At 42.7% G+C, this 25,545-nt stretch overlaps 1 protein-coding gene across 6 annotated transcripts in view; it reads right to left on the reverse strand.

Annotated features, from left to right (window-relative positions):
- The window catches only part of LOC311596594 (uncharacterized protein), a 167,015-nt gene that overhangs the window by 28,916 nt on the left and 112,554 nt on the right, over nucleotides 1-25,545 (reverse strand). Inside the window, exon 10 of one of the 6 annotated variants that reach the window (XM_084780204.1) lies at nucleotides 24,819-24,997. The exons of the other annotated variants lie outside the window; for them this stretch is intronic. The gene's annotated coding sequence lies outside the window, so the exon portion shown is untranslated. Of the gene's footprint in view, nucleotides 1-24,818; nucleotides 24,998-25,545 lie in introns of those variants that run through there. 6 annotated transcript variants of the gene reach the window in all.

Consider the following 25,545-nt stretch of genomic DNA (forward strand, 5'->3'; position numbering starts at 1 on the left):
TTGATTTCGTCAAAATCTATCACTAATGAAATGAAGCATTTGTTTGAAAATACTTGACACCATTGCACTGCTGCATAAATAAATATACTTAGTGAACTTCCTTTCAAAATCTCTGCCCTCTCGATGGATTGCATGATCACTTTTCACACACACACACACACACACACACACACACACACACACACACACGAGGTGAACTTTCCCCTAAGTGCTGACATCCTTCAGAGTTTAATTGGCTCCCTTCTATAGCTTGAAAGCAAATTGGTAGTTCAGTTTGAGAAAAAGTTATAAAAGAGGGAATCTTTCTTGCTCTCCCTCTCAGATGTCTACAGTATCCATCCCCAAGGGCTCTAAAGAAACTATGGATAAGAAACCTTCATATTAGAGACAGAAGGGTACCAACCAGTCCACATCTCACATGGAACACATCTGTCTGGACACAGCCCTGGGTCTGATGAAGTAAATCATAGAGCCACAGGTCAGGATTCCAAGTCTGGGTGAAATATCCTGTGTGCTAGGTTGGACTTTGTTGTGTTGTGAATTGGTAAGATGAAGGATGTTCCTTAGCCCTGAAGGCTACTTCCATCCTCCATAAAATAGGAGCATTGTGTATGTGTCTGTGTGTCTCTGAGTATGTCTGTGTCTGTGTGTGTGTCTTTGTGTCTCTGTGTGTGTGTGTGTGTGTGTCTGTGTATTCATATATGTGTGTATGTGCATGTGCCACACGATTAGGTGCCTGTTGGAAGCTAGAAAAAGGTGTATACATAACGCTAGAATTACAGGTGGTTGTTAGCTATTTGATGTGGGTGCTGAGTTCAGGTCATGAACAAAAACAGTAAGTACTCGTAACAGCCTAGCCATCTTTCCAGCCTCCGCAACTTGTATTTTCATCCCAGGTCAGCAAGTTTAGAATCTTAGGTTCAGGAATAGTTGAGCTATCAGCTATGTATATGAAGACAAAACAAGACATACTTAGGGTCTCAATCTTTTCATTTGTGCTGCGGGAAACTTACAATGGCTGCTTTGCAGGGTTGCTTACATGTCAACATAAATGTTGAAATGCACAGTGACAATCATAACTAGATGGCCTGTGGTAGTTAATCATTTCCTTCCTCCAGTTCTTGCGTGTCTTCCTGACCAAGGTCCCAGAAGCCTTTAAAACTATCAGGCTTAAACTCTCTTTGACTGAACTTGAAACTGGACTCGAAGCCAAGGCCCCTCCACCATATGGTACTAATGCAATGGTTCATCAGTCTGTGCACTAACACTTGTCTGAGCACCATTCATAGAACAGATATGAGAAAAGAAGAGAGCAAGAGTACCCAGCCTTCATCTGAAGAAGCTGGGACCAAGCAGGAGACATGAAGAAATAAAAGCATTTTAATGTTAAATTAATAATAGCATTGCTAGATTGTCTGCCAAGTACAAGATGTACTATGTAAGTTCCAAAAACAAAAAATAAAAGATAATGCTTGTGAGACTGATATGTGGGGCATACTTTAGGATTCCTCCAAAAGAGTTTGGAATACTGTTCCAGAAATGTACCTGCTTAACCATTTAATGCATGGTTTTGTGGATCTAGGATGTTAGGAAGGAAAGCCCTTCCTAGATCCTACACACAAAGATGAGCTGTTGTAGAGGAATTGGAAGGACATGTTTGGCATTTTTCACACATTGGTGTCTGCCTGGTCTTTATTTTGGGAATCACTGTCCCACTCTACAGATGTATCCTCCAGAAGCCCAGAAGAATCTTCCACAGTTGCTTCAAGGGAGTTGGATCACAGACATTTCTCCCTGCTTTTATCTTCAGCACTAACCCAAAACTTTATATTGGGATTTCTGGAAGCCTCTGGGTGGTGGGAGTGCAAATGGGTAGAAAAGAGACAGGAAGGAGATAAGAAAAGAACAAGGTCCCCCCCTCTAGAGCTAAGGCTGAGGATGATGGAGGCCTGATGAGTAATACTTCAGATCTCAAGGCTTCTCTTTGCAAGCCCCAAATCAACAGTCAACTAAAGCCAAGGCTGTCATCCACCAATAGTGCGATGCTTCACAGCAATTCTACTACATTCATGTGTCAGATCCCTTGGGACATGGTTGGATGGGTCCATTAAATGCTCATGGAGAAAAAAAAATCAAAAGATTGAAAGGTAATGTGGAGAAGAGTAAGGGGAATTCTCAATGATCACCCTTATCAAACTCTACAAGAATGTTCTTATCAGCAGTGTCTCTCTAGCATAGCATGGGATGTTGCTGAAAAGCAGAAAAATAGGACACTGCCTAGTTGTGCACAAGACTGAATCAAAAGCAGTCACCAAGTAGAACCATTAAAGAATAGAAGTGGCATAAAATGTATCACAATAGAATTTATCATAATAGAAACTAAAGACGGAGAAATGGAAAGAACTGTGAGAATCAATGTATAGATTGTTTGCATAGGACAAGAAGGTAGACGAAGGCTTTCCAGATGGAGGGGCAACCTACACGAAGGCACAAAGGTCAGAAAGAAAAAGTCCTATGTCTACAACATGAAAGACACAGCAGTGCCAAGACAAGCTATTCACATCACAGATATGAACATACAACTCCCCAGTAAGTGCCCAACATACAGGAATTTGTAGATCGAGATCTATTTCCTGAAATTTCTGAGACATGACTGACTGCAAATTTAGAAGTGGTGAGAAACTAGTAGGACCTTTATCCCAGACAACGTTTCCTGATAAAGAACCCTGAGTGCCTAAAGGCTGGGTTCTGCATCCATATTCCCAAATGGAAGATGGCTCGTGTCCCCTTTCCTGTATCTTGGTAGAATATTTACTCTCCAATAACCATATTGATCATAGTAAATGGTTTTTCTTGTGATCATAATCGTCATTACTGTGAATACACTACATTGTTTCCCCAATACTTCTCTGTGAACTCCACCAAGCCACCACAGGACTCAAGTATGTAGGGGCCACTGTACTACTAATTCCTGCACTAATAGTCTCTGATTTCTCATGTCCCAAGGTCAAGCTACCAATTCCTTCCAGAATCTTGGTTTGTGTGATTTGGTCATAAAAGCAAACACATCAGAAATTCCACTCTTGCTACACATCACACACATTTGGGGCATTGATGTCAAATTAAATGCAAGAAGGGTCCCTACTCACAACTCTTTTCTCTCTCTCGCTGTTGATACAATACTTTGAAAACTGTGGGAAGTAGGAAATTGCTCACATCCTTTTAATCAAAGATACTCTTTAAGATGCTTAAGTACAATACTATTTAAAAATGGGCAGTTTTATATAAAGGGAAGAAGAAAAAGTACAGCAAGAATGTACAGTATATCAGATTGAATTAGTTTTTCATGCCACAACATGTAAACAAATCTGTTTAATTAGAACACCTTGTTTTTATTGCATTGTGAGCAATTTTTCAATGATAAAAAGAAAACAAGACTGTGAGGAAGGGATTCAGATTTTTTTCAGGCACCTCCTGAGATCATTTCTACTTCCTCTGATGATCTCAGCTCCTAGGGTGCTCTCTTATATTCTCCATAAGGGTCCCTTGTGACCCTGGTGACCTTCTCTGATTTATGTCCCCTCCTTGGGTGCCTTCAAACAGTCTCTATTTGCAAAGATCTCAAAATATTTTAAGCACAGAAGGAAAATGAGATGCTCCCTGGCACAATGAAAGCCAAAAATGAATGGGAGGAACCCTGCAAACACACAAGACCCCCAGTAGAAGCAGCTAGAAGGGACAAGCTCTGAGCCAGGACTCAGTTCAACATCTGGCACTGCAAGTGAGTTGTTAACTCTGCCCTGCTCAGTCCTCTGAGTCCTCCTTTGCATATAATTTAAAGCGTAATCATCTCATCCCACAACAGGTGTACTGGCCTGTGCTCTGAGCCTCCATACAGACTCACCTGTACACAAAAACCTACACCAAGAAATTAGAGAAGGGTTTGTAGAAAGCTTCTGATTGTCCAGCGCCCTATTCAGTACACAAGGGATGCACTATCCTCACACACACTCCCAACTGTGGTTCTCACCTCCCTAGAGTAAACACTTTAGGGTCTTTCCACCCACCCCAGCATGGCACACATACCTGCAGGGGTGTGTGTATTTGTATTTTTGGTTTCTGGTTGGTTTCCTAACAAGCAGAAGATTTAGCTTTTAATCCATCTGCTGGGTGCAAAAGCATAATATATTCTGGGAGTGGATTAGGGGACTAAATTTGGGAAACGTGTTGTCAAAATGTGGGCTTGCGATGCGAGCTTGTTGATGAGAGTGTCATTTGGTGTCTGAAGGCCTTTTTGGAGTTGCTGTGTAAGATAAGGAGTGCAACAGGTGTAGGGAACCCTCACTCTTTAGGATGGTGATGACAAAAGCATTTCCCTGGGGGTGCTCTAACTGGGGCTCTATGGGCTCCCCTTTCCTTCTCTCTTTCTGCCTGCAACAGGAGACTCTTCTAGGGTGTAATACCACCCTCCGGATCCAACATATTTTCTTAGTCACATACAGAAGTGGCAGCTGCTACTGAAATATTCCTTGATATCTTTCTGGGGTGCATGCATTTTTAGAAAGGTCTCACATGACAGAACTATGGGTGTCAACTAACAGAACGATTTTGAAGGGGGCAGATGGAGAAGAGAGGAGCTCTATCTCAAAGACCCAGAGGCAAGCCCTCACTGGACCTCAAGAACAGCATGAGCGTTGGGGATCAGACTATCCCATGAGTCTCTGAGCATAGGCCCAGTTCGGTTTCTTCCTGACACAATCAGCTGCAACCCTCCTTTGTATCCCAGAGCCAAAAAGAGACAAGGGAGGTGTCTCTCTCATTCAGGACCCATCTGTAGTCTTGGGACAGTAGCAGCAGCAGAGAGTAGGTAGGAGACAAGGGGCTGGCAGTGTAGTAGGTACCAGGAAACATCACCCATTCCTCCATCTGGCCTAGGAACAGTATATAAAGCCAAGGGGGACCTGAAAGAACATTAGCAGTCATGAAGAGGCCTTATCACAGTTACCTTGCCCATCACTACAGCCTCACTACCTTTCAGAGAGCCTGTCAACAACCTGCCAGGTATGAACTGAGTGAGCAGAGAGAACTGTCAGTCAATAAGGAAGGCCAGGTTGTGTCCTCCATAAGATGCACTTGATACAGAAGGTTAGGATGGACTCATTCCATATGACTTCTCTGCGCATCTCCTCATTGTCTTGACAATGAGACTGAAATCTAAAACCTCTTCCAATTGGTTGGTTTTGCTCCTAGGTTACCTGCATCAGGAAATTGTCAAATCCTAACCTACAAGTGCTAACCTACCTGGTGCCCAGTTTTAGAACAGTGATTATACATCCGAGCATATGAGATGCACAGTCCTTTGCTTCGGAAAGCTCAAAGTCATGCTGAACAAGGAGAGAATCTGCACCCAGGACGGAGTACAGATCCTAATAGTAGGGAGTAGTGGGAAGGCCGTAGGTGGGACTCAGATACCAGTTGGGTTTTTTTTAAGTCTTTAATAGAAAGCTGAAGATAGTAATGATATTAACCTCTCCCAGCACCACTCTCCAGATACACCTTGCCTCTGAGAGGACAGCCTTCCTCTAAGCCATTTCTCATTGAAGCCTGCATAGAGATCTGATCTGTTGTACTTAGCTCCTTCTTCCACAGTCAATCCCAATGTGCCTCAACAGGACCACAGGACAGAGCTTGCCTGCATCACCTCGGCATCAGGAGCCAAATTTTGTTTTGTTGTGGTCTTCCCTGGCTGGCCAAGGAAAGCACAGGAAATGGCTTCATGAAGGTTTCATGTTTATGAAATAAAAGAACGTCCTGGCGCTATGACTCCTGAGTAGAGGGATGATAGATGACAAGAGAGAAAACACTAATGCTAATGGTGAGGCTGAAATGACTGTGGGATGCAATGCAATCGCCACCCAGGAGAGAGCATAATAATGGAGTGAATATCCCTATTAGGGAAAGGCATATCAGGACTAAGAGCCGGAAAAAGCTCATTCTCCACTTCCTTCACTGGCTTCCATATTACTTCCATATCATTCTCCTCTGCTCTCCTGCATGATCAGTTTCCGCTCGAGAATTCTTCCATCAGTACATAACCATAATGTATGTTTCACAGTAAATGAAACTATCTTGACATCACTCCTCTTTCTTTTAACCTATTTCTCTCTTCACCTTTGCACAGACAACCTCAAAGGGTTGTTTACACATTATTGGTTTTCCTTACTTTGCTTCCTTCTTATAGCCATCCTAATCCGCTGTCCACACAGACTGTACAACCAGAACTGTTCCTGATTCCTGGTGAACTGCATAATACTGTGCCCATCTGTCAATTCCTATTTTTCATCTTGACCTGTCAATAGTATATAGCATTGGTCACCTTCCATCTTCCCTCACGCCATCCAAGTAGCCTCTGGTTCTCTTCCTACAAGCTCATCTCCTTGGTGATAAGACTAGGACATGCACTTTAAAGTCTGATGTGGGCTAATTAATTCCAAGTGCATCCTTCCAGTCTGGATTGGATTTTACCTGTGAACTTGAAATATGTATCTACAGCTACCTGTGTTACAATCTCCACTTGACTATCTAAGAGTCCTCTGAGATACATGTCCAAAACTGAATGGCTATTTGCTTTCAACAACAATCTTATTTCACTAAGAACATTTTCTATTTCAATGACACAGACTTGAAACCATTGAAGGCCTCTATTATCTCATCAGACACCAACATGTGATATTCCGGGAGATTCTATTGGCTCTCCCTTGAAAGTATATCTCAACTTTTTGTGCTCCAGGCGTCTGTAATCAATTACCAAGATTAATTGAAGGTTTCCAAGGTTCTTGCCTCCTTGGAGGTATTCTTAACGTGGGCCACAGAGACGCCTTGAAACATCCTTCTTGTCATTCAGCACACAATCATGTCATATGCATGTTTGAAACTTTCCAGTAGTGTCCCCTTCCACTAAGACTAAACTTAAGCTCTTCATCTTGGTTGCTGTTCGATTTCTTGGATGAGAGATCGTGGCCAAGGCAACTTAAAAAATGAACCATTTACTTGCTTACAGTTTCAGAGAGTCAGCCCATTATCATCACAGCAGAGAAAGCAACACTCAGACAGGCATGGCATTGAATAAGTAGCTGAGAATTCACATCCGATCCACAAGTTGCAGGTAAAGAGAGAAACTGGGACTGCCATGGATGTTTTAAATCTCAGCATCCAATCCCAGTGACAAAGACACATCCATCCCAACAAGATCACACCACCTAATTCTTCCCAAACAGTTTCACGAACTGGGTACCACACAGTCAAATACATAAGCCTAATGGGGCCATTCTCACCCAAATCACCACACTCTTCAAATGTCCTACAAAAAAAAAGCTGTACACCACACAGCCTTTTCCACCTCAACTCATCCATAAACTCTAGGAACATTATCCCCCTCCTTCTCCTAAAATACACTCCTTAGGTCTGTATAAGGATCCTGGGCTCCCCTGCACTAGGATGTTCTCCCATGCACAATGTCTGTTTGGTTCATTCCATTGCCTCCTTTCAAAACTATTATTACTTCATGAAGGAGGCCACTGAGCACCTATTAAATCCTGCTACTCACCTGCCCCACAGTGTATCAGATGCCCTCTACAAACTTAAAAAGGAATAGATCCTTACCCATTTCTAATACTTTAATAAGGGGTGTGTTAAAACGCATAGCTATGGCTAGTGTTTCACCTCTATCTCTCCTGCAGCAGCCATATCCTTGAAGTGTCCCATAGAAAATGGAGTACTCTTATGGTGAGTCATGATGCCCCACGGTGACTTGGGATTTCTCCACAGTGAGTGAAGGCACCATATGGCGAAGAAGAGTATCCATACAGTGAGGGAGAGAGGCCCATAGTGAGCAAGAGTTCCCTGTGGTGAATGAGAGTGCCTCTACAGTGAGTGAAGGTACCCCATAGTTTATAAGGGTGCCCACAATGAGTACTGTGCTGTATGGTGAGTGACAGCACCCCATTGTGAGTGAGTATACCCTTCAGTGTGGGACAGTGACTCAGAGTGAGTGAGAGAGCCCTGTTGTGAGTGAGGGTGCCCTATGGTGAATGTGGGCACCCCACGGGGAGTGAGAATACTCCACGGTGAGTGAAGATGTCCAGTGGTCTATGAGAATGCTCCAGGGTGAGGGAAAATGCTGCTCCTCACCTCTTTCCATTGAGTGTGGCCAATGTTATATTAGTGGCAAGTTAAGCGTCAAGTTCCCAATCTGTGTACTAGGAGGACCTGTGTGTTTCCTCTTGGCTTCTTACCCTTTGCCATCCTCATGAGAAGAATGTGTCTAACTGATAGAAAAGCCATATGAAGCATAGTGACTCCTCAGCATGTAGCCTCGATCAGACACATTCATTTAGCTGCAGCCTCAAGAACAGACAAAATGGCGGTTGTTTTCTGCCACTGGGTATTGAGATGGTCCATCGTATAGCCATAGCTAAGTGACAGAGATATGGAATCACCATGGACCCCATTTCAAAGATAAGGAAAAATAAAGCTGCTGTGCAGTGAGACCAAGTTGTCTAGCCCAGGTTCCCAACCTAAGAAACGTGTGCTTACCATCAGGCTTGACACCCCCAGCCTCCTTCTTTCTTTCCTTGCTCTCCAGTACACACTCAAATGAATTTTAAACATCCCCAAAGCCACATATTTTTCCATTCATTAGTTTATTCATTTATATTTCCAATAATAAATTTGCTTTTAGTTTATATGTATATATGAGTGCTTTCATATATGTTTGTTCACCACTAACATGCCTATTCATATTTTTTCAAACACTAAAAGTCTGAATACCATATTGTAATAATAACTTGTGAGTTGCTGGAAATGTTGAAATAGACTGTGATCTATTTCCAAAAAAGGATACAGGAAGTGGAATGGTACACAGGGTTGGAGAGGGAGGTGTAGGAGAAAGGGAAAAGTATCAACCAAAACAAGTCACATTTGAAAATGTCATATTCAACCTAGTGTTATGTATGCTAATATTTTTGGAAAACAATACAAAGGAAGTAGGGAGAATAAAACATGATGTTTAGCTGGAAAGAGAGATAACCAAATGAAGCTGAGAACAACCACAAAATAGATGGTGCTGATAATAGTTCCTGCAAGGGATCCAAACAGGTAATGCTGATGTGACGTCCAACATGTAACTTCAGGGCAAGGACACTTCTATCCTGGTGCTACCAGAGCACCACCTTCCCTCTACAGATGCTCCTTAACCCCTATGGCCTGTCACTTCTCTCCTCTGAGTAGAAAAGAGCACCTGATATTATTAGTTACCATCATTTGGTGATACAAATAGATAAGCCATTTTCAGCCTTCATCAAAACAACACCACCATGAGTCACTTATTTTTTTTAGGATTGTGAATGCCTAGAAAATATTAAAAAACATTCTCAAGACTGCACAGCAGCTCTCATTGCAAGTGAGTGTGATTCTTTTAAAGTCTCTGGCTGCCCTGTGCAGCTATAATCAAAACAAGGTCTAGGTTATTGAAGAATATGTGGGAATAAGAGTGGAGAAGAGAAATAGCTAAGGCTTTGAATTTGTGAGTTGTCTAACCTTTCTGAATCTCTGTTAATAAGCCTGGGGGGAAGTATCTAATTTAGGTAACTTAAATAAATAAACAAATAATCACAGAAGACACTTGCCAAAAAAATAAAAAAGAAAAAGAAAAAAAAATGATGCTTGCCATCAATCCAGGGACAGAAATGAACTATAATATTGGCCATCCAGTAAAATTACTACCTTTCTTATTATCATTATTACTTTAGTTTTTGAGGCAAAGTCTCAGTTTAGTGCAGGTTGACTACTCTGTGACTCAACTTGGCTTCAAACTGTAGGCTATCTTCCTGCATGTCTATCCACCATGCCAGACTTCCATTTGATAAACTTCCTATGAACATCCACCACGCACCAAGTTCTGTGTCCTGGGCTGGACCATGGCCATCTTGTGAAGCTCACAATCTGAGAGAGGAGCCAGGCAAGGCAAGCTAACATGTGGTCTATGGGTTGCATGTAGGTGGCTGAGAAACAATCGACACTTCTCAACAGAGTTAGTCATCAAGCCTGAGACCTTGTCAAAGTCACAGAGGAGGTTTCAAATGCTGGTGTAGAAGACATAGTCATCAGGATCCAGTCATCCTGTAGCAAGATGGGAAAGACCCTCTCCAGGCACTGACATGAAATAATAATGGAGCAAATGAATGGAATGAATGACTTCCAACCCAAAGGGAAATATCCCTGCCCTAATAAAACTCAGTGAGATATGTTGAATTGTATCCAGCCGGGACTGATGGCTGCCCTCATTCTATATTAATCCCACTTATACACAACCTCATGGAAGTGTTCATAACATCACTAATAACTACTACTATCTGTCCCTCTTTCAAAGCCCAATGAACTAGGACTTAGACAAGTCCAGGAGCTTCTTCAAGTTTACATAGCCTGGAGGTGGCAAGTAGGATCTACAGGGGATGGACTCAAACCCAGGAACTCTTAAGCAATTAGGCTCTGTTGCTTTTTATATGTGTCTCTGATAAGGCAGAGAGATTCTCCACAGACATATTGCAGGGTGTTCTCAATGTATCTAAGTCCAATTTTGATTTATTTTTCAGATATGAAGAGCCATAGGGCAAAATTAGGGTTAGAAACATAAGGGCTGGAGGTTGCATATGAGGCCTGAGGTATTGGGGAGTGCCTTGAAATAGAGGTAAGATTTCAGTTTATGCCTGGGTAGAGAATGAAAGTTGTATCCACTCTGTAATTCTTTTGATAAAAACGCATGTTCTGTGCAGTGAGCTAGAGTTTATTTCTTGTCGGCCTTTGTTCTCTTTCTTAGAACATCTTAGATGCATGAAAAAGGAAAACAACAGAGCTTGCTCTATGACTGTAATCGCAGCTAGACAGGACTTTGAATGAAGGGTAAATCGCCTCAGGGGATGAGGAAAGGAGGGCCAAAGAGCAAAGAAGTCAGGCAGGCCTGGGTTGGGACAGGATATAGACTGCAACCAAGAGGCAAAGTTCTCCTGATGTGGGATCCTCATCTATTCCCACTAGAAAGTCTAGCATGTCCCTTAGAAATTGTTTACTAACAATTTGGGATGATATTTTTCTCAGCCCAGCCCTACCAAGCATAACTCCTCATAACTCACAACTGAACCTTCTTTGAGGAAATGACACTTTCTGTTTTGGACATTTGTGTACATGTTGTCGCCCACTGCTCACCTTCAGTTTTGGTGAGGGAACGGCTCTATTTTGATGCATCTTTCAGGCCCTCGTAGTTGGTACTTTGTTCATATTTACCCATGAATCAATACGTTTCTATCCTTTCAAAAAATTCTTAATCATACTGGCTTCTTTCAAGGATCTAGAATATTGGTCCCCTTCTCACTTTCAGGATCTGCTGATAATATCCTGGTGAAAATCAAAAGCAAGGTCTGAGAGAGCCATCAACTGTTTAGAGTTAGAAGAAAGGTAAAGGTACCTCCCTCTTCTTCCCTTATGACTCAGAGCCTCTCCTCCCCTCTCAGCATCTCATAATCTATTTCCCAGACACCACTTCACACCAAGTCCTCATCCCTTAGATTTCCAATAGTTGAAAAATGTCAGACTCCAATCTCTTCCTTTACTTCTCACCCATTCAATATTTCTGGATTAACTTACTAAACTTCTTACTGCAATCATAGTAGGAGATGAATATAAATAGTGGTTGAAAACAGATCCCTGGAAACAGCCAAATTTGGACTCAGTCCCTGTCGGACCACTTACTCAGGTTTGGACACCTCATCTTTAAGATGAAAATGATATTAGTATGTCCCTCATAGGCAGTGGCAAAAATTAAGTGATCTAGGTCTGTCTCTGGGAGTGTCTGCTTCCTAACAAGCCCTCAGGAGATGTTAAAGAGCTGGAAGTGTACCTCCCTTCTCCTGTCTTCCAGGGACCCCAAGTATTTAGAGTGCCAAGGGAGTCACCCAGGAGCTCTGCCACCAACAACTATCACAAGAAGCCCTTGCCCTTCAACAAACTCTTATGTTAGACATCAGGTGACATTCAAAAGGTTGAATTTTCCATCCACCAAACTAAAGGAAAACAATCTTTAGCAGACTTCCATTAAGGATGTGCCTTAAGATTCAGGCTAAGTTTAACTCAAGAATTAAATGTTTTATATTTATATACATATGGATGTAATAACATATGTATAAAATGACAAAGTAAAATACCTGTTACAATTATGTCTAAGGCTTCTCAAGTACAAGAACAAAAGAAATGCATAATTTAAATATGTTTGACTAAACAAATGCAAAGAAGTCCCTACATTTGTAAATAAACCATAAACAGAGCAATTAAAAACAAAAAATGATTAAATCAAGGAGAGGAAATGTTGGAAACATATACACTAAACAAAAAATTTACAACTTACTAAAAACACTATTACTGATTGATAAGAGAAAATATAGATAGAAAAAGTAAGCAATCCATTTAAAGTAGAAAATCACAGAAGAATAGCACAGATGTGAGAGACCACCTTTCAAATTATTATATAAGACCAGAGCAAAGGCCTCCTTTGTTCTTTCAAACAGGAACCTTTCTTTTGAGGTAGCAATCAATACTGTCAATCATGCAAATGAACAGGGTCCCTCAGCCCAACAGGATAATTCATTATCATATCTGCTCTGGAAGCCTCTAGGCCAAGATACAAAGCTGGAAATGAAGGTAGTGTCTACCTGCCATCTAACTTTACAGATTCATCTGAAGAGACTAGCCATTGATGAGAGTTGTGATCTCTAAATAAAGACTTTCATCATGATGTGTTTGCAACAGAAAGAAAGATCACGGAGCAGCCAAAGTTTCCAACAATGAAGCTGAAAAATAAATGATAGCATATTTATACAACAGAATGCTATGTGAAGTAATTTAATTATATTTAAAGGGATAATTCATTATTAAGGAAAATATTTCGATGATAGTATAAACAAAAATAGAAATGATTCTGAATTTGTAATTTCTCTTACACTCCTGAGAGGAAGAAGCCAGGGAAAGGATATATATACTTACTATACATTGAAATGTTAAGTATAAGTTTTATTATTTTTTCTAGGGGCAGAGATTAATATAAGTTAAACACAACTGAATGGACTCTAGCCAAGCTTCATAAATCAATTCAAGGTCCTAGTTCTTCCACAAAGTGTTCTTTGATACTCCAGACCTCATTAAACAGCTCATTCTTCACACCCGTCCCCATTTATATCCTTGTTGTAGTCACCCATTTGCTCAGTGGCTTCCTTGTATTGCTACATAATTATCTCGAATGTAGGAGCATCCACTCTGCAGTAAAATTTCATTCAAGACCCAGTATTGGCTAGATTTACCTTACTCATAGCATATTATTTCTCAAATGACTGCAACAAGTTATCTCATCTCACATATTAGCACTTCTCCTATGAAGAGGTAGGCCATATATTCGCTGGGCTTGAAAATGAGTATTCCTGAGCTTTGAAGAGAGGACTCTGTTATTAATATGACTCTATTATCAATATGGAACTTTGGTGGCTGCTACGTGAAAGCAGATAGAGCATTCCTTCAGTTCTCCTAAGATACTCTTACTTGGAACCCAGCTGTCCGTGCTACGTGGGCTATCCATAGTTGGGTTTTCTGCCTAGGATTCTGGACTGAAAATATTGTCAGGAGCCAGGACCAACTACCAACGTATGAATAAGAATGCTTTTGAGAGCCAATCATGGAGGCTCACAGGTATACTCCCAGTAGTTAGGAGGCTGAGGCAGGGGAACTAACGTGAGTTGGAGACTAAAACTGGGCTGCATAGTAACTTCTCTGCTAAGCCACCCCTGGCTTTGTGCAAAGTGAGACAGAGGATAGGAAGAATTACAGGAAGGGAAAAGAAAACAGGAGGTGAAGGAAGAGAAGGGGAGGAAGAGGAAAGCAGAAAATGAGAGGCACTAAGGACAAGAGCTGCCTCAACTGAACCTGGTCAACCTGATCTTTCAGATATTATAATAAATAAAATCTAAGACTTTAAATTCTAGAGTGATTTAATATATAGCCATTGATAACTAGAAATTACTCTTTGTTTTTATGCATCTGCCTTGTAGCTCTCTTCTTTAGAATACTTTCAGTCCTCAATTTGTTCTATGAAAAAACAATAACAACAAACAAAAAAAACAAAATAAAAAAACTAACTCATGTACACTTCTTGTTTAAATGAACAGGCCAGGGAACAATAACTTCCATTCAATTTCTTAATTCCAAACTTGTGCATATTATTGAGCCTTCTTAAATAACTTCTTGATGAACAGAATCAGCAAAGCAAATTCTTTTTATGCTTGCTCCGAACTTTGTGTTTCCTTCCACACAATCCCTTTCAAAGGCACCTCTGGTTTGTCAGCACGCTGAAATTTTTGTTCACTATAAAAAGAAAGCTGATCAATCAAGAGGGCCTCGGCTGTTCTTTTTGCAAGGAGCCACCACCTTAAGTAGGATGCTGCTATCCTCACTGAATGAAGACCGACAGAACCCTGACATCCAAAAGCAAACAGATCTTGGTTCAGCCATGATTCTCAGAGTCCAGACATAGGTGCCACCTACGTGGTGACTTAGAGAAAAGAGCCTGCTATATGCTAACCCACTACTTCAGATGTCTTTGCAGACTTAATAGTGTACTCTTGATACTCTGTCTTTAGAAAGAAAGTCCCTTGGAGAGGATGCCCAGGCTTACTGTGTGACAGAATCAACAGCAGCCTGGTCCCCATTCTCCCCTAATCACAGCAGGGTGGATATGTTTGTGAAGACTCCCTGTACAGGAGCAGATAGCTAGACACAACTGAGGCAGAGAGTCACAAATGATAACACTATAGAAACAAAAGCTAAAAGAAGGAGTGTCAAAGAATAATATAATGGATATCTTCCATTTCCCGATGGCACCCAAACTGTTGGCATTGTCTGTTTGCTTGTTAGGAACTGTACACATGTTTTATTAATATTCTTGTCAATCAATTAATTGAAGTTGCCTGAAACTAGCACTCGCCCTACCTCTCTTGCAGGAGGCCTCAAAGGATTCTCTTGTACTGTTGATGGTGTAGCCAAAGTCCTGAGCAAGCGTCTTCTGGACTGCAAGATCTCTTTAGCTTAGTCCTGTCACCTCCATCAGCCAGTGACCAGAAGAAGCTAGCCTGACTCCAGGAAGGAGGTACAGAGGCCGACAAACCTGTTCTGAGCATAGCTTTGTTTGCATATTCTTCAGGGCAGTAGGGCTGTCTCTGATGCTGAAGAAGACATTGATGATTATCTTTCTCATCCACTGTTCCAATCAGGAAGCTGATGACCAGCTCCTTCATGTGTGTTCATTCATCACTACAGGCCAACCACCTGTGGATCACATGAGAGTATTAGTTAGGATATCTTCATGTGCTAGTTTGAGCTCTCACTATAACCCACCAAAAGCCAGAGGCACCGTTTGTTTGCTATGCGACACACTAAGCATTTGGTTCTGCAAGAGCTGACCACAGGCAAAAGATATTTTTCCCTTTTCTCAGAGGTAAATTTGTTTTGTTTTGTTTTTCATTTGCGCCAGTCTTTGCCAGATAAGAAAATGAGAGAGACAGAGGCAGGCAGGTCTCTGTGAACTTGAGGCCAGCCTGGTCTACCAAACAAATCCAGGAACAATCAGGGTTATACAAAGAAACTCTGTCTCAAAAGACCAAAAAAAGAGAAAAAAGAAAACAAACTGAGGTTCGAGTTAGGGCTGGTTAACTACCTATATTTTTCTAATTTCTAAAATCGTGCTCGCTGCCACCATCTTCACTATTGCAGTTTCCGTTCGCACCATGAGCATAGACAAGCCACCCTTCAGCACCTAATCAGATTGGTCTATTTCCTTCCACTGTGGCCATCCCTGGGTCTAATTAATCATCACCATTAACACCATCAGAATAATGGCCCTTGCAAGCCCCGACTGGGAGAGACTTGTTCCCATCACTGCAGGAATTATCATATTAAGACTTTCAAGCTCCAAACCTCTGGAATACAGTAATAGGGAGGAACCATGCTGGAAGGGGCCCCTGGGAGACACAGAGAGGGAAAGCATGCCCTAGTCGCCTCTCAAAATATCCAGCATACAGCCACCAGGGAGCAAGTGCCCGTTCTTTGAACTCCTTCAAAGTACTGTTCCTCTGTTCTAAATCCAGGATCATCTTTGTACAGGGATTGCCGTTTCTGGATAAATCCTTGGCCTTTGTTCAAGGCCTGGACTGTGTCAGGAGGTTCACGGACCCCAACAAGCAAGCACCAATAATGAGACTTTGCAGTGGGACCCGTTTCTGTGACACCTATCCTGAGTTCCTGCCTACAGCCTCTAGGCTCGTTTGTGCTATGACTATCAATGCCACATTCCCTTCAGTTTTCATCTTCCTAGTCTGGTAGGTTCCTCTCCAAACCACTCTGTTTCCAGCTTCATATCCTTGCACGGACTCTCCTTCCCCATGGAGCAAGCTGGCAAGACATTTTTTCCTTGCCTAAGCATTTGCTTCATCTCTGACTCCAATCTTGAAGCTGACAACCAGGGGCAGAACAAGCCAAGAAGGCTCAGGAAGCAAGGCTCTTGCTCAGCCAGCAGACTGCATGTCTGTCCCCTGACTTGCCATGTGGGGCTAAGTGGATAGCTCCTCTTTCTGAGCCCCCACTTCCTTCCTGTTGTTGGAAACGTGCTTATAGCATCTGCTCCCCTGGGTGTGACAGTAGACTAACACTATTTTGCTGAGTGCATTTGCAAAAATCAAACACTTCTTCCTGGTAGATTTTTTTTTCTGTTTATCAGATGAACCTTGATTAAGATATTTTGATTGTCGCTGAAATTCACTGGGCATGCCTTCATATCAATTTATATCAGCCATGGTGCAATGGATGTGGGGGTCATCGACATTGCATTCATAGAACTTTCTGGATGGCAATCGGAACTGCGTCTGTTGAACATTATTGACATCAGGAAATGCAGTGTTTCCATTGTGCTTGATGTTTACCATGAGGTTCTTTCTGTCTGGATAGCTTTTTGGAAGATATCATGATTGCACAGGAAACAGAAGGTAACACATCAGTCTGAGCATGTCTGTTCTGAGTGGACTTCAGTCCTTAGATCATCATCACCAGTTGACAAGATGTTGTCAATATCAACTAATGTTGGCAAAGACCTCAGGAGCCTAAGGCATTTGTGGCACTGTCTTCCCTGTTGTGCATTCCAGATATAAAACTAAATCCTACTGGGTTCACATTGAGGTGGCACGGTGAATGTCACTAGCATCAAATGGCCATAGATTATAGGAAACCTGAAGAAAGCTACAGCATGACCCCCATCAAGCCCAAGCAGAAAGTACTGTGATATTTTCATAGTGTGCACCGTGAAAAGCATCACTGTCCTGCAGGTCACTGTCATCCCACAGCATGGAAGGCTGGAGATCACTCAGAATCAGACTCTCACCCACAGTGCCACGCTGTGGGAGGGCTTGTAGACCATCTCATACGACACCTCTATCTTACAAATAAGAGGATAGATGTTCTAAAATGTGCCTCTGGAGTCAAGGGCCTGAAAGGACATAGTGGTCTGTCTAATGCTCTCCTATCAGAACCTCTCCCTGCCTTCTGTGGGAAGGACATGACCTCTTCACAGTGGTAGAGAACCAGCACTTCACTTTAAGCCAGGAGAGCTGGCCCTCAGCCATAGGCAGAGGAGGAGTGACTGAACGCTCAGCCAAGGAACCTCAGTGACTAGAAGGATAGTTTTGACACCACTCATCTCTTCAATAACCAGCTTTAGTGGCTGGCTTCCTCCACTGTGAGCCTGGGAAAAAGTGTTATGGTGAGGAACTGCCATCCAAATGCACAGTTGCCACACAGGATTGTTGATGCCTAGGGCAAATTTTAGCCATCAGTACTCTAATGTAACTTAACCAAATGACTCCTTACAGAGGGCAGAGCCCAGAAAAGACAAAATGCAAGGCAAATCTGTTTTGACAAGAAGAAAAAGGAAGAAGGTGACTCCCTGCCTTCACCAAGAAGGTCTGACTAACAAGGGCTTAGTCAAAGCACTGAGTCCTCCACCTGGAGGTCACCCATGAACATTCAGGATCTGGAGGAAGACAACGTTGATAGAGACCTAATAACCAATGTAGGAAAAACTCATGCAAAATGGCTGCCCTATTGCATTCTGTGCTGCTGTGACAGAATACCTGAGACTAGGTCATTTATAAAATAGCAGATACAGGAAGTCCGTGACTGAGGAGTCTACATATGGTGAGAATCTTCTTTACTATGCCATCCCATGAAGAAGTGAAATTCACACCAGTGCTTGAATGGGATAGGGGAGAGAAGAGCTGAAGTCATCCCATCACCAGGAGCTCCCACTAACCCACTTCCAGGATAAATAACTCAGTTTTCCAGTAGCATCTTTAAGCACTACTTGTAGGTCCTTCATGAGAACTTTGTCACCGTGGGAATTACATTTCCAGCATGATATTTTCAGGGACATATACAAACCTTGTAGCACTGGCTTTAGTATTCAAAATATATCAATATCAATAAATGAGTAAAAATATATAAAACAGGAATATATTGATTTATGAAATGTAAACATGGAAAGGCATTCTGGCTCAGTCCCAGCTGGATTCTGTCTCTGCCTGGCTCTGATGTCCTCAGGCTGGCTGTACTCTTCTCAAGGACAGTACAAAATATTTAAGCAGTACTAGGCTCATCACCCGGAAGCTAGACTTCATCCAGCATGAAGAGATGCCTCCTACACAAAGTAAACCTTTGATTGGCCATGCTGAGATTCTGTGTTCCACCTTAACTAATCGCTGAGCTGTGATTGGTTAGCTCCAAGCTTCTGTGCTTTCCAGAGCTCCTTGGAACAGACAGCAAAGCTCTGTCAGGTTTATTCAGAACAGTTCCATTAGCCACACCGTTCAGCCCTTTAGGATGGCGCACGATGGATATGCGTGAAGACTTCAAGTGCTTAAGGTCTCATACTGTAGGAGTTCCTAAAGGAGTTCATGGCCTTCCATCTCTGACCGGAATTGCTCCTGCAACCAAGACCTGCTTTGGTTTGAGTCTTAAATGCACCCCTACAGCTGCACATTTTAAGGTCACATATATAGAGCATAGAAGTGGTGCCCAGGCCTTTGAAGATGGTAGCTGCTTCTGGTTCCCACCTGGTCTTCTTGTTTCCTACCCACCAAGATTTGACCAAGCTGCTCTCTCACACCCCCGCACCCACACAGTCACTCTGCCATGCTCTCCCCACTGGGGTGGTTTCATACACAATCATGAGCTGAAATAAACCTTTCCTCCCCTTGGCTGCTTCTACACACTATTTTGTCCATAGTGATGAGAAAAGAAACCAATACAGAAAAGCCATAGAAATATTATCTGAAGCCAGATGGGGTGGCTTACACCTCTAAAGCTAGCACTTACAAGGCTGAGGCAGGGTCAGCACCATGAGCTCAAGGCCACCCTGTACTATGTAATAATTTTTAAGCCAGTCTGGGCCACAGAGAAGTTTTGGCTCAAAAATAATGAAGTAATAATAATAATAATAATAATAATAATAATAATAATAATAATAACAACAACAATAATAATAATCATCATCATATCATCATCATCCAACAACTACTGTGGTTATTTGTATTTTATCACCTAATTCTCTATTCTAGTGAAGTCATTAGCTCTGTGTAGCCAGAGCTTACCACTCCCCAGCTACACAAACGGTCTGTAGCTGGTATGTGGGCAGACTAGGCTAACATTTACAGTTGTGAATTTGAAGCCCAAGGTGTCCCTGTGTTTATTTTCTGACAGTCCCCTCTGCTCAGTTCTTATATTGCCCCTTCCCATCCAGCTGAAAGCCCTGTGCTGCTGCTTCTAAAGGGTCTATGAACACTTTGCTTCAGTTAAGCCACGGATGCATGTCCAAATTAGATGTCCCTAACAGGATGGCAGCTGGAGCAACTGCAAGGGAGGTAACAAGGAACTGGATGATCCAGATCACAGGGCACACAGTGAGGCAGCAGGAGCCAGCATATCAGGAAGATATGATGCTTAGAGTCAAGGAAGCTCTGATGGTGAGAGGAGGGAACAGAAGAAATGCTGGGGAAACATCAAACCATCTAAGTATAGTTCTGCTTCCCTTGTCCAGAACTCCAGCTTCCTCTCCCCAGGAGGCGAGGAGGGGTGAAGGGAGGTGGCTGCTGTTGTCTTCCTTTCTGCACAGACACCTGTAATCATGGGCTCCATCAGACTCCCTTTCCCTGCATGAAAGCTGCTCACCACAGTGAGAACTTCAGCTCCAAACTGGAGTTGCCTAGCAACTCAGAGGCCTTAAAAGAAAGCAAGAAAGCAGAGGAGCCAGACGGAAAACAGCAGAGGGAGTGGGCCTGGCAGAAAAGTAATCAGGAACAAAAAGCCTCAGAGACAAGCTCAAAACACTGGGCAGCCTCACAAGTCCTCAGGACCCTTCTGCCCTAGGCTCCTGCTGGTCTTGCCCTTTAGGTAACCTGTTAGGTAATCTCCCAGCCCTGAAGACTGTTCCCTTTCAAACCATTAACTTCAAATCTTTTGGCAGGGCCTTACCCCCTTGGGGTATCCCACTACAGAGCCCTTGAGACCATGGGGAAGGGGAAATGGGAGCGCATTCTAATCACGTGCTGATTTATCCTGTACCCTCCACTCTGGTCTGTATCTGTTCAGCTCATCCCATTCTTCCCCAACCAAGTCTGTTTACTGACAGGACAGAAATGTCAGCTCTGGAAGCTTCATGGTCTTCGTGTATGGCAGCTAAGGCTGTTCACTCTTGGAAGCCTGTCTGTCTAGAGTAATGCCCAGTCATAAGTAGTTATGAAAGTTAAGTAAAATAATACACATGAAAAACCTGGTATGATATAGGCCATATCCAGAGCATGCAGTACATGCTGGCTTCCCTTCCTAAAGGTGCCTCAGTCACCAGGATGATGAGACCTGCCTGGCCCTTCCACTTAGATGTAAACTAAACAGGCTTTAATATTGGGGGGAGGGGTGCGAGATTTAGTTCTAAGTCTACAAAATCTCCCAGAAGCTTACCTTGACTTCTATCCTCCTCGTTCTCAGAGAATTCATTGTCCAGTAGGGAACACAAGACTCCACTGGCAGTGGAATAAATGGAAACTGACATAGCATGATGTTTCTGTATTCATTTGGGTGTTTGTTCTATGTCTTGTTACACTGTTGTGTTCTCATGTTCTCTCTCTCTCTCTCTCTCTCTCTCTCTCTCTCTCTCTCTCTCTCTCTCCCTCTTTCCTGTGTGTGTGTGTGTGTGTGTGTGTGTGTGTGTGTGTGTGTGTGTGTGTGTGTTGGCGAGAGTGAGCTTGTGTGAGCACACCTGTAGAGGCTGGAGAACAATGTCTAATGTTGGCCCTCAAATGCTGCCCCACCATGATTTGTGTGACCAAGTCCTTCACTGGCCTGGAACTTGCCAAGTAGACTAGGCTGATTGGCCAGAGTTCCAGGAATCCATCTGTCTCTTTCTCCCTGTCACTGGGATTTTAATCACACCACAGTGCCACCTTTTTAAAACATGGGTTCTAGGGCTTGAATTCAGATCCTCATGCTTGCAAGGGAAGCACACCTCCCCAGATCAACTATTGAAAGCGCCCATGTGAGAGCTTTTAATGAGTCTTTCAGTTCACCTTGAGTGTGTTGATAATAAAGTCTATCATCATAGCAGTGGTAAAGTCTATCATAGCAGTGGTAAACTAAGAACTCATCGACAATAAGTTCCTCATCCTCTGGCAAGTATCAGAATTCTGGACAAACACCTCATAGTATTATAGGTTTGGAGGCAAACTGGTCCCCAGTTGATGGCACTGTTTCGCTAGGGGGTGTTGTAGAATCCTAAGCTGGAAGAAGCAAGTGCTTGGTGGGTGAGCCATAGAGACTACAGGCTGGTCCTGCTTCCTGTCCAGTTCACCTTGTTTCTGATTCTGCTTACACATGAGGAGGGAAAAGCACCAGCCTCTTACTGCCAATACCGTGAGGCCACCTTCGACTATGCTTTCCCCCACTGCGATGGGCTGTATGCCTTCCAGATGCGAGCCAGAGCAAAACCTCCCTCCCTTATGTTGCTTTTGTGACGTATTTTATGGCAACAGTAAGACAAATAACTAGCATACAAAGCCAGAAGTTAGATCCTTAGATCCAACACTGACTGGCAAAATGACTGAGTTTGTGATTTAACAGTCTTGTGCCGTTCATTCACCCATCTGCTCTATAACTACTGAGCTGGGCCTAGATTCATGCTGAGTATTAACAATTCATGTCGAAGGTAAGAAATTGGCTTCTGCTTGTATTTTCTGGTCACAAGAGAAAGGAGTTAAGGGAAGAACATTCCAAGGGAGGAGGTCTCTTTCAAAACTCTACTCAACCTAGTGGGAAACAGTTAACAAACAATATTATCAAATTCCACGTTTATAGACTCAACCAAACCCTGAAAAAAATGCACACCAAAGGAGAGAGAATTCCAGGCAGCTAAGGATCTCTAAGTTTGACAGATATTAGAGCTGACATAAAATTGACAGGAGAGGGATGAAAACGGGAAAAATACACCCTAGGGTTATGTTTTTCTTTTTTGAGCTACCTGTTTGGGTATATGGTTAGCACTTTTACCCAGCACATTGGCCTTGAATCTCCACTCATTCATGGCTCTCAAATGAGAACAGTTTTCTCTATGTTGCTAAATCATGTATGGTTTTGAGTGTTCAAGTGGGGATGGGCAGAATGTCTGTGTGTGCATCTGGGGAACGGAAGATGTCTGTGTGTGCTTCCGGGGAATGGAAGATGATGTCTGTGTGTGCTTCCGGGGAATGGAAGATGTCTGTGCGTGCTTCCAGGGAATGGAAGATGTCTGTGCATGCTTCCGGGGAATGGAAGATGTCTGTGCGTGCTTCCGGGGAATGGAAGATGTCTGTGTGTGCTTCCGGGGAATGGAAGATGTCTGTGCATGCTTCCGGGGAATGGAAGATGTCTGTGCATACTTCCAGGGAATGGATGATGTCTGTGTGTGCTCCTGGGGAATGGAAGATGTCTGTGTGTGCTCCTGGGGAATGGAAGAGAGCATCCACCTCATTTGCAGGTAGAGCCCAGTGAGTACATATGTACAATTTTGTAGGTTTATATGGCAAGTACACTGGTTTTTTAAAACAAAACAAGCCTGAAATTTTGAAGGTGCTTTGAAAATATTTGGTAGTTTTATTCCTTTGGGGGTCTTTATGCAGCTTTATTCCTAGGACAAATCTCTACCACAGATGAATGACCTAAAGGCCTCAATTTTCCTAGACTTCCCAGGGTTGTCACATGACTGTCACACATCCCCAGCCACCTCCATGTTCATGCTCTGCCACACATGAGACAGCCTGTGCTCCTTTCTGCTCTCATGTCTTCTTTGCCTCTCAGATGATGAGTAAAGTCCCCAGAATTCCAGCCTCCAAATTTTCTACATAAGCTAAAGAAGTCTACTCTCAGAGAGCATGTCTGGCTGAGCCTTGAAACTTATCACCAACCATTCTCTGATGGTTTCTCCAACCTCCTGAAACATGAGCCTGCAGAGTTCATCAGTTCCGGGGATCCCAGGCTGTCCTTCAATTCAAGCAGGAGGTAAGCGGCTCATAACAATCACATTTCATGTGATTAAAAACATATTGCCTAAATGGGGCCAAGAAAATAGAATAAAATATAAACTAAAAATAAATGGTTGAGTCAACTCATCTCTAATGCTTTTCCGTGCAATATTTATTTCATGTAACGGAATACGACTTTCATACTCTGTCTGCAAATTTAACCTTGGCCACAAGTTATGATGTACATTACAATACACTTTTATTATGTTGCACAGTATTGTGGCGGGTTTTTTTAATCTATTGCTAAGCCCCTAACAGTATGTCTGTGTCAGTGAAACCCATCTGTCACAACCACAGCGGAGGCATTATTATGTAAATAGTTCTGGGGCCTCCTTTTGGGGGAATTTAATATACTGTCCTAATATTCCAGCCAAGAAAAAAAATGTTTATGGGGAAAAACTTTTTTTTGTTGTTGTTTAGTTTGTTTCATTTATAGAGAATAACAACAGGTCTAGTTGCTAAGAGTTTTTTTTTAATAGTCCAGATCTCTTCATTCTCTCACAATGTCTTTAAAAGCTAATGTTATGGCTTCTAATAAAATAAAATAAAATACATGAGAGACTTCTTTTAAACACACCAGCTGAAGAATAGGGCATTAATATCATGCAGCCTGGTGTATTAGCCATCTTTTTCTATATTACAGTCATATTTCAATAAACTAAGTTTTCTTAGCAGGTGCCATCTTAGATTATTTCTTTATTAGATGGAGTTATAAAATATGCAGAATGGTATGCTGAATTTTTAGTTATTTATTGCCAGTTTAAAAGCTTTGCCAAAATTCACACATCTTCCATAGTGGTGCAGAGAAACACCTGGAAGGAAACTCTTGCGTTTACAGGGGCTGTGAAGCTGGGGGTGGTGGGGTGGGGGCCTTAACTGGACCAATTTGCAAACAGAAGCCAGTTCCTCAGACTTCCTGCAGAGTCTTAATGAACCAGAGTGGAATTCAGGGTCAGCACAAAGAAAGGGGGGTTAATCCCCTGATGGTAGCTAGACTACCTGTACCCCCAACGCTGATAGGAGCCAGGCATCAAAAGTTCACTGAGCATAGTCCAAGCAGGGACTACTTTGCGAAAAGCAAGAGTTACTAATTATATAGTCAAGGGCATTCTGAGAGTCAGGCAGAATATAACTGGGAGATGAAGTGATCCCATGATCCTCAGGGAAGTTCACACCAGAGATCGTAGGCATTAAACTGTGCAGACTGAATTATCAGTGAACACTTTCTGGAGCTTCAAAGGATCCACTGGACCCTAAAAGAGAAATAAGGTTTTTCAGTGGCTACAGCAGTGGGAAGGTGCACACATTTCCCCTTCCCCTGCAAGCTTAGAGGCAGATAGAACAGAACGGCCGAGAGGCAAGACGGCCAATGTGGAGGCTTCTGCACTTTAACTGGAGTTAAAACAATTCTGGAAACCTACTGGAATGAAAATGGAATGGTGTAATGGGACATCTGTCACATGAGGGGCTAAGCAGACTCCCAAAGGACCATTGGAAAACAGTCAGTAATCCACGAAGTTCTAGAAGGTTGGATGGGTGCTCTGAAGCCAACAGAACATTTGCCAGTACTGTACCTCCAGCCCAGCCATGAACTGGGTCTAAGGTAAAACTGAGGTCAAAAGAATACCCTGAACAAAGGTACTGGCAGCCATCATAGCACAGACTCTTCTACTTCTGTCCCTACAAAAAGCATGTCATACATGGGTGATGAGGCACTCATGACACGTTCCTTTTGCTATAGAACACCTTCCAGCCTTAGTAATCTTAAGATTCACCCTGGGAGATGAAGAAGTGTCTGTAA

This window comes from Acomys minous, assembly GCF_964271855.1.
Source record: "Acomys minous genome assembly, chromosome: 4".
Classification (NCBI taxonomy): domain Eukaryota; kingdom Metazoa; phylum Chordata; class Mammalia; order Rodentia; family Muridae; genus Acomys; species Acomys minous.